This window comes from Oncorhynchus gorbuscha, unplaced genomic scaffold, assembly GCF_021184085.1.
Source record: "Oncorhynchus gorbuscha isolate QuinsamMale2020 ecotype Even-year unplaced genomic scaffold, OgorEven_v1.0 Un_scaffold_1282, whole genome shotgun sequence".
Taxonomy (NCBI): domain Eukaryota; kingdom Metazoa; phylum Chordata; class Actinopteri; order Salmoniformes; family Salmonidae; genus Oncorhynchus; species Oncorhynchus gorbuscha.
The window spans coordinates 105,660-114,133 of record NW_025746103.1 but is presented as its reverse complement, the minus strand read 5'-3'; the positions used below and the strand labels follow the sequence as shown (position 1 = coordinate 114,133).

The 8,474-nt window shown below is 53.0% G+C and overlaps 1 pseudogene across 1 annotated transcript in view; it reads right to left on the bottom strand.

Annotated features, from left to right (window-relative positions):
* Positions 1 to 1,400: 1,400 nt before the first annotated feature.
* Positions 1,401 to 8,474, bottom strand: part of LOC124022053 — a 40,584-nt pseudogene continuing 33,510 nt past the window's right edge. The window contains exons 13-14 of the transcript XR_006836335.1: positions 5,455 to 5,667; positions 1,401 to 3,014 (exon numbers count right to left, since the gene is read on the bottom strand). The product of XR_006836335.1 is annotated as a growth arrest-specific protein 6-like (transcript). The remainder of the gene's footprint in view (positions 3,015 to 5,454; positions 5,668 to 8,474) is intronic.

The window sequence follows — 8,474 nt, the reverse complement described above, 5'->3', positions numbered from 1 at the left end:
TGGGTCAGAGAGAAGAGCTTGGGTCAGAGAGTAGGGCTTGGGTCAGAGAGTAGGGCTTGGGTCAGAGAGTAGGGCTTGGGTCAGAGAGTAGGGCTTGGGTCAGAGAGTTGGAAGGGCTTGGGTCAGAGAGTAGGGGCTTGGGTCAGAGAGAAGGAAGGGCTTGGGTCAGAGAGAAGGAAGGGCTTGGGTCAGAGAGAAGGAAGGGCTTGGGTCAGAGAGAAGGGCTTGGGTCAGAGAGAAGGGCTTGGGTCAGAGAGAAAGGCTTGGGTCAGAGAGAAGGGCTTGGGTCAGAGAGAAGGGCTTGGGTCAGAGAGAAGGGCTTGGGTCAGAGAGTTGGAAGGGCTTGGGTCAGAGAGTAGGGCTTGGGTCAGAGAGAAGGAAGGGCTTGGGTCAGAGAGAAGGAAGGGCTTGGGTCAGAGAGAAGGAAGGGCTTGGGTCAGAGAGAAGGGCTTGGGTCAGAGAGAAGGGCTTGGGTCAGAGAGAAAGGCTTGGGTCAGAGAGAAGGGCTTGGGTCAGAGAGAAGGGCTTGGGTCAGAGAGAAGGGCTTGGGTCAGAGAGAAGGGCTTGGGTCAGAGAGAAGGGCTTGGGTCAGAGAGAAGGGCTTGGGTCAGAGAGTAGGGCTTGGGTCAGAGAGAAGGGCTTGGGTCAGAGAGAAGGGCTTGGGTCAGAGAGTAGGGCTTGGGTCAGAGAGAAGGGCTTGGGTCAGAGAGAAGGGCTTGGGTCAGAGAGTAGGGCTTGGGTCAGAGAGAAGGGCTTGGGTCAGAGAGAAGGGCTTGGGTCAGAGAGAAGGGCTTGGGTCAGAGAGAAGGGCTTGGGTCAGAGAGTAGGGCTTGGGTCAGAGAGAAGGGCTTGGGTCAGAGAGTAGGGCTTGGGTCAGAGAGAAGGGCTTGGGTCAGAGAGAAGGGCTTGGGTCAGAGAGAAGGGCTTGGGTCAGAGAGAAGGGCTTGGGTCAGAGAGAAGGGCTTGGGTCAGAGAGTAGGGCTTGGGTCAGAGAGAAGGGCTTGGGTCAGAGAGAAGGGCTTGGGTCAGAGAGAAGGGCTTGGGTCAGAGAGAAGGGCTTGGGTCAGAGAGAAGGGCTTGGGTCAGAGATTAACTGGAACATAAATTGAGAGGAGAACCAAATGTTTGAAATGTGAACCAACTTTTCTCACTGTGGTGGGATCCCGGTATTAAAATGTTTTACATGATTAAAAAATACTGACTGAACCAAGTGATTTGTTATTACGCTTCTGGTTCCACCTAGTGGTCATGTGATGTAGTTGCAGTGTTCAGCTCTGATGACCAGGGCCCTGTTCAAACCTAGCGGACGACATCGGGTCCCATTTGGGACATTATCATGGTCACACTGGGCTAAGACATAATGAGCAGCACAATGAAAAAATAAATCTCTCCACAACCAGTTTTAAAACTCCCATGTCATCATCTTTATTACGTTTTCAAATCAGACTGAATTGATGTGATCAGGGATGTAAAGACTAAAAGACAGGAGAACAAATCAGCAGCGAAACAAACCTATAGTATAATAAACACACAACACAGAGGAGGAAAACATCCATCGCTCCATTGTGAAACTCATCAGAAACTCTCGATCCCAGAGGAGGAAATACTGTAGCCCTTTCTGGCCTAATGAAAGATGTTTGTTCTGACATTCTGGAGAGAAGTGGACCTGTTTTGGGTGATTATCTCAATGCGTTCAGGTCTTTATTTCCTTTTGTCTTTTTTTCTAAAAAGCATCACATTATTTACACATACAGTATATTACAACACTTCCACTCCTATTCTCTCAGTAGCTCAGTGTGGTGAAGCAGTGCTCTTGATGCCCTCCCCCGTGTGTCTGATTGGTTACTGCATGTTAATTCGCCTCGTCTGATTGGCTTAAAGTGTGTTCCTGGCGTGTGCTGATTGGTGATACTGAGGGAAGGAGGGCGGGGCATGTGAAAGGGGGACAGTAATGGAGTGTTTCATTGGCTGACGGTGGGTGGATGTAACTACAGAGGACTAGAAGCATGGTTTGGGAGGGGAAGGAAGGGTCTTTAATGGGGTCATATTAACAGAAGGCAGAGCCATATGCTGTAATCTGTAGGCAGTGTGCAGAGCTAAATTGCAGGTAGACTAAGTTTGCATTAAGTTGGAAAAGCACCGAACAGATGTTTTTATTAAACTCAGTCCATTTTCACCTGCGATGGTGTGCAAGTTTTACAACAACAAAGCCTTGTGCTACTGAATTACACCCCCACACACCTTATAGGGTTTGTTCCACAATGGACTGGGTCAGTTGACCAAACCTCTTCTGGAGTACTGCCAGTTATTCCACTTATGGATCCAGTTTGATCACCGTGAGCTCTGACGAAGGCCGATACATGAGCTCATTACACTAAAACATACGGTCAAGAGCCGTGTGAAATATTGGATTTTTGTTTTCGAGACATCACTGAATTTTCCTACGCACCTGCAACCTCAGATGTGAGAGTGCTGCTCCTACATTCAATCACGCTGAGGGCAGAATGACTGAGGGTTGGTCAGGAGAAGGGTTGGCCACACGGCCAGCTCCTGGGTACATTCCAAATGGCACCCTATTCCCTAAATAGTGCACTAGTTTTGACCAGAACCCATAGGGGTCATATAGGGAATAGAGTGCTATTTGGGACTCAGTCCTTGCTTAGGTTAAGGCCCTGTGGGTTATGGTGGACTGTAGTGGACGGGGTGAAGTCTCCCCTTGCTACAGATCTAGGATCAGCTTCCACTCCCCCTAATCCTAACCTTAACCATCTGTGGGGGAAATGTCAAACTGACCCAAGATCAGTGTCTCGGGGCAACTCCCCCCTGCTCCAGTGAGGACGGGGCTGAAGGGGACTGCAGCGGTCACAAGGCCCCCCCCAGCAGAGGGCAGGAGTGGGAGCGGATGTCGTTGTGTTTGTGGAAGGCCTCGTCCAGGTCCAGAGCCAGGCCGTTGATCGTCACCTCCATGCAGCCGCGGTAGAACGACGACACCAGGGTCGACACCAGGGGCACGTCTGGTACAGGGGTTAGAGGTCACAGGTCAGAATGGAAATTAATGACACCAGGAGAAGTGGTTAATAGTAATGGTGAAACTGTGTGTGTGTGTGTGTGTGTGGGGTGTTTGTCTAGAGTACAGTAGTAATGAGTGTGTGTTACATGTCTCCCTCTGCCTATACCCGTCTACCTCACCGGGGAGCCCTCCTATACCAGTCTACCTCACCGGGGAGCCCTCCTATACCCGTCTACCTCACCGGGGAGCCCTCCTATACCCGTCTACCTCACCGGGGAGCCCTCCCATACCCGTCTACCTCACCGGGGAGCCCTCCCATACCAGTCTACCTCACCGGGGATCTCTCCCATACCCGTCTACCTCACCGGGGAGCCCTCCTATACCAGTCTACCTCACCGGGGAGCCCTCCTATACCAGTCTACCTCACTGGGGAGCCCTCCTATACCCGTCTACCTCACCGGGGAGCCCTCCTATACCCGTCTAACTCACCGGGGAGCCCTCCTATACCCGTCTAACTCACCTGGGAGCCCTCCCATACCCGTCTACTTCACCGGGGATCTATACCAGTCTACCTCACCAGGGAGCCCTATACCCGTCTACCTCACCGGGGAGCCCTCCTATACCCGTCTAACTCACCGGGGAGCCCTCCTATACCCGTCTAACTCACCGGGGAGCCCTCCTATACCCGTCTAACTCACCGGGGAGCCCTCCTATACCCGTCTAACTCACCGGGGAGCCCTCCCATACCAGTCTAACTCACCGGGGAGCCCTCCCATACCAGTCTACCTCACCGGGGAGCCCTCCTATACCCGTCTAACTCACCGGGGAGCCCTCCCATACCAGTCTACCTCACCGGGGAGCCCTCCTATACCCGTCTAACTCACCGGGGAGCCCTCCCATACCAGTCTAACTCACCGGGGAGCCCTCCCATACCAGTCTACCTCACCGGGGAGCCCTCCTATACCCGTCTAACTCACCGGGGAGCCCTCCCATACCAGTCTACCTCACCGGGGAGCCCTCCCATACCAGTCTACCTCACCGGGGAGCCCTCCTATACCAGTCTACCTCACCGGGGAGCCCTCCTATACCCGTCTACCTCACCGGGGAGCCCTCCTATACCAGTCTACCTCACCGGGGAGCCCTCCTATACCCGTCTAACTCACCGGGAGCCCTCCCATACCAGTCTACCTCACCGGGGAGCCCTCCTATACCCGTCTACCTCACCGGGAGCCCTCCTATACCAGTCTACCTCACCGGGGAGCCCTCTATACCTGTCTAACTCACCGGGAGCCCTCCTATACCTGTCTAACTCACCGGGAGCCCTCCTATACCCGTCTAACTCACCGGGGAGCCCTCCTATACCAGTCTAACTCACCGGGGAGCCCTCCTATACCTGTCTAACTCACCGGGGAGCCCTCCTATACCAGTCTAACTCACCGGGGAGCCCTCCTATACCTGTCTACCTCACCGGGGATCTCTCCCATACCCGTCTACCTCACCGGGGAGCCCTCCTATACCAGTCTACCTCACCGGGGAGCCCTCCTATACCAGTCTACCGGGGGAGCCCTCCTATACCCGTCTACCTCACCGGGAGCCCTCCTATACCCGTCTAACTCACCGGGGAGCCCTCCTATACCCGTCTAACTCACCTGGGAGCCCTCCCATACCCGTCTACTTCACCGGTCTACCTCACCAGGGAGCCCTCCCGTCTACCTACCAGTCTAACCCGTCAACTCACCGGGGAGCCCTCCTATACCCAGTCTAACTCACCGGGGAGCCCTCCTATACCCGTCTAACTCACCGGGGAGCCCTCCTATACCCGTCTAACTCACCGGGGAGCCCTCCCATACCAGTCTAACTCACCGGGGAGCCCTCCCATACCAGTCTACCTCACCGGGGAGCCCTCCCATACCCGTCTACTTCACCGGGGATCTCTCCCATACCAGTCTACCTCACCAGGGAGCCCTATACCCGTCTACCTCACCGGGAGCCCTCCTCACCGGGGAGCCCTCCTATACCCGTCTAACTCACCGGGGAGCCCTCCTATACCAGTCTAACTCACCGGGAGCCCTCCTACCGGGGAGCCCTCCCATACCAGTCTAACTCACCGGGAGCCCTCCCATACCAGTCTACCTCACCGGGGAGCCCTCCTATACCCGTCTAACTCACCGGGGAGCCCTCCCATACCAGTCTACCTCACCGGGGAGCCCTCCTATACCCGTCTAACTCACCGGGGAGCCCTCCCATACCAGTCTAACTCACCGGGAGCCCTCCCATAACTACCTCACCGGGAGCCCTCCTATACCTGTCCCATAACTCACCGGGGAGCCCTCCCATACCAGTCTACCTCACCGGGAGCCCTCCCATACCAGTCTACCTCACCGGGGAGCCCTCCTATACCTGTCTAACTCACCGGGGAGCCCTCCTATACCTGTCTAACTCACCGGGGAGCCCTCCTATAAAGGTGGTTGAAGGCAGGCTGAGGTCAACCGTCTCCTGTCCAGGTGTGGTGTGACTCTGTCCAGGCTGACCGTCCACCTCTAGTATGGTCATGTTCCCACTGACCGTCACATTGACCTCATGAACCTCTGCATCACACAGGAAGGCCGGGGCGCTGGCCACGATCACATCACCCACAGAGACCAGGACATACTGGGGGGGGGGGAGAAACAGACAGTCAGACAGACATCACACTCGACACAAACAAAACATGAATTCAGACAGCCAGACAGAGGTCAGACAGACAGACAGACAGACATCACACTCGACACAAACAAAACATGAATTCTGACAGCCAGACAGAGGTCAGACAGACAGAGGTCAGAGTCAGACAGCGAGTCAGGCAGCCATGCATGCAGGGCAGAATTAGACCAATATCCATTAATAAAAACTTTTTAAAACAATTCAGTTTTAGAAACATACAGTGACATATCATTACAGAGCCCTGCAATACCAGGAGCTGACCAAATAAGAGTCTCCTCATCCAGCTGGTCCTGAGTTCACTAACCTGTTCTACTAACATACTGAAGCCTCAGTCCCCTCATCCAGCTGGTCCTGAGTTCACTAACCTGTTCTACTAACACACTGAAGCCTCAGTCCCCTCATCCAGCTGGTCCTGAGTTCACTAAACTGTTCTACTAACACACTGAAGCCTCAGTCCCCTTATCCAGCTGGTCCTGAGTTCACTAACCTGTTCTACTAACACACTGAAGCCTCAGTCCCCTTATCCAGCTGGTCCTGAGTTCACTAACCTGTTCTACTAACATACTGAAGCCTCAGTCCCCTCATCCAGCTGGTCCTGAGTTCACAAACCTGTTCTACTAACACACTGAAGCCTCAGTCCCCTCATCCAGCTGGTCCTGAGTTCACAAAACTGTTCTACTAACACACTGAAGCCTCAGTCCCCTCATCCAGCTGGTCCTGAGTTCACTAACCTGTTCTACTAACATACTGAAGCCTCAGTCCCCTCATCCAGCTGGTCCTGAGTTCACAAACCTGTTCTACTAACGCACTGAAGCCTCAGTCCCCTCATCCAGCTGGTCCTGAGTTCACAAAACTGTTCTACTAACACACTGAAGCCTCAGTCCCCTCATCCAGCTGGTCCTGAGTTCACTAACCTGTTCTACTAACATACTGAAGCCTCAGTCCCCTCATCCAGCTGGTCCTGAGTTCACAAACCTGTTCTACTAACATACTGAAGCCTCAGTCCCCTCATCCAGCTGGTCCTGAGTTCAGAAACCTGTTCTACTAACATACTGAAGCCTCAGTCCCCTCATCCAGCTGGTCCTGAGTTCACTAACCTGTTCTACTAACATACTGAAGCCTCAGTCCCCTCATCCAGCTGGTCCTGAGTTCACAAACCTGTTCTACTAACGCACTGAAGCCTCAGTCCCCTCATCCAGCTGGTCCTGAGTTCAGAAACCTGTTCTACTAACATACTGAAGCTTCAGTCCCCTCATCCAGCTGGTCCTGAGTTCACTAACCTGTTCTACTAACATACTGAAGCCTCAGTCCCCTCATCCAGCTGGTCCTGAGTTCACAAACCTGTTCTACTAACGCACTGAAGCCTCAGTCCCCTCATCCAGCTGGTCCTGAGTTCACAAACCTGTTCTACTAACATACTGAAGCCTCAGTCCCTTCATCCAGCTGGTCCTGAGTTCACTAACCTGTTCTACTAACATACTGAAGCCTCAGTCCCCTCATCCAGCTGGTCCTGAGTTCACTAAACTGTTCTACTAACACACTGAAGCCTCAGTCCCCTCATCCAGCTGGTCCTGAGTTCAGAAACCTGTTCTACTAACATACTGAAGCTTCAGTCCCCTCATCCAGCTGGTCCTGAGTTCACTAACCTGTTCTACTAACATACTGAAGCCTCAGTCCCCTCATCCAGCTGGTCCTGAGTTCACAAACCTGTTCTACTAACGCACTGAAGCCTCAGTCCCCTCATCCAGCTGGTCCTGAGTTCACAAACCTGTTCTACTAACATACTGAAGCCTCAGTCCCTTCATCCAGCTGGTCCTGAGTTCACTAACCTGTTCTACTAACATACTGAAGCCTCAGTCCCCTCATCCAGCTGGTCCTGAGTTCACTAAACTGTTCTACTAACACACTGAAGCCTCAGTCCCCTCATCCAGCTGGTCCTGAGTTCACTAACCTGTTCTACTAACACACTGAAGCCTCAGTCCCCTTATCCAGCTGGTCCTGAGTTCACTAACCTGTTCTACTAACACACTGAAGCCTCAGTCCCCTTATCCAGCTGGTCCTGAGTTCACTAACCTGTTCTACTAACATACTGAAGCCTCAGTCCCCTCATCCAGCTGGTCCTGAGTTCACAAACCTGTTCTACTAACATACTGAAGCCTCAGTCCCCTCATCCAGCTGGTCCTGAGTTCACAAACCTGTTCTACTAACATACTGAAGCCTCAGTCCCCTCATCCAGCTGGTCCTGAGTTCACAAACCTGTTCTACTAACATACTGAAGCCTCAGTCCCCTCATCCAGCTGGTCCTGAGTTCACAAACCTGTTCTACTAACATACTGAAGCCTCAGTCCCCTCATCCAGCTGGTCCTGAGTTCACAAACCTGTTCTACTAACACACTGAAGCCTCAGTCCCTTCATCCAGCTGGTCCTGAGTTCACAAACCTGTTCTACTAACATACTGAAGCCTCAGTCCCCTCATCCAGCTGGTCCTGAGTTCACTAACCTGTTCTACTAACATACTGAAGCCTCAGTCCCCTCATCCAGCTGGTCCTGAGTTCACTAAACTGTTCTACTAACACACTGAAGCCTCAGTCCCCTCATCCAGCTGGTCCTGAGTTCACTAAACTGTTCTACTAACACACTGAAGCCTCAGTCCCCTTATCCAGCTGGTCCTGAGTTCACTAACCTGTTCTACTAACACACTGAAGCCTCAGTCCCCTTATCCAGCTGGTCCTGAGTTCACTAACCTGTTCTACTAACATAC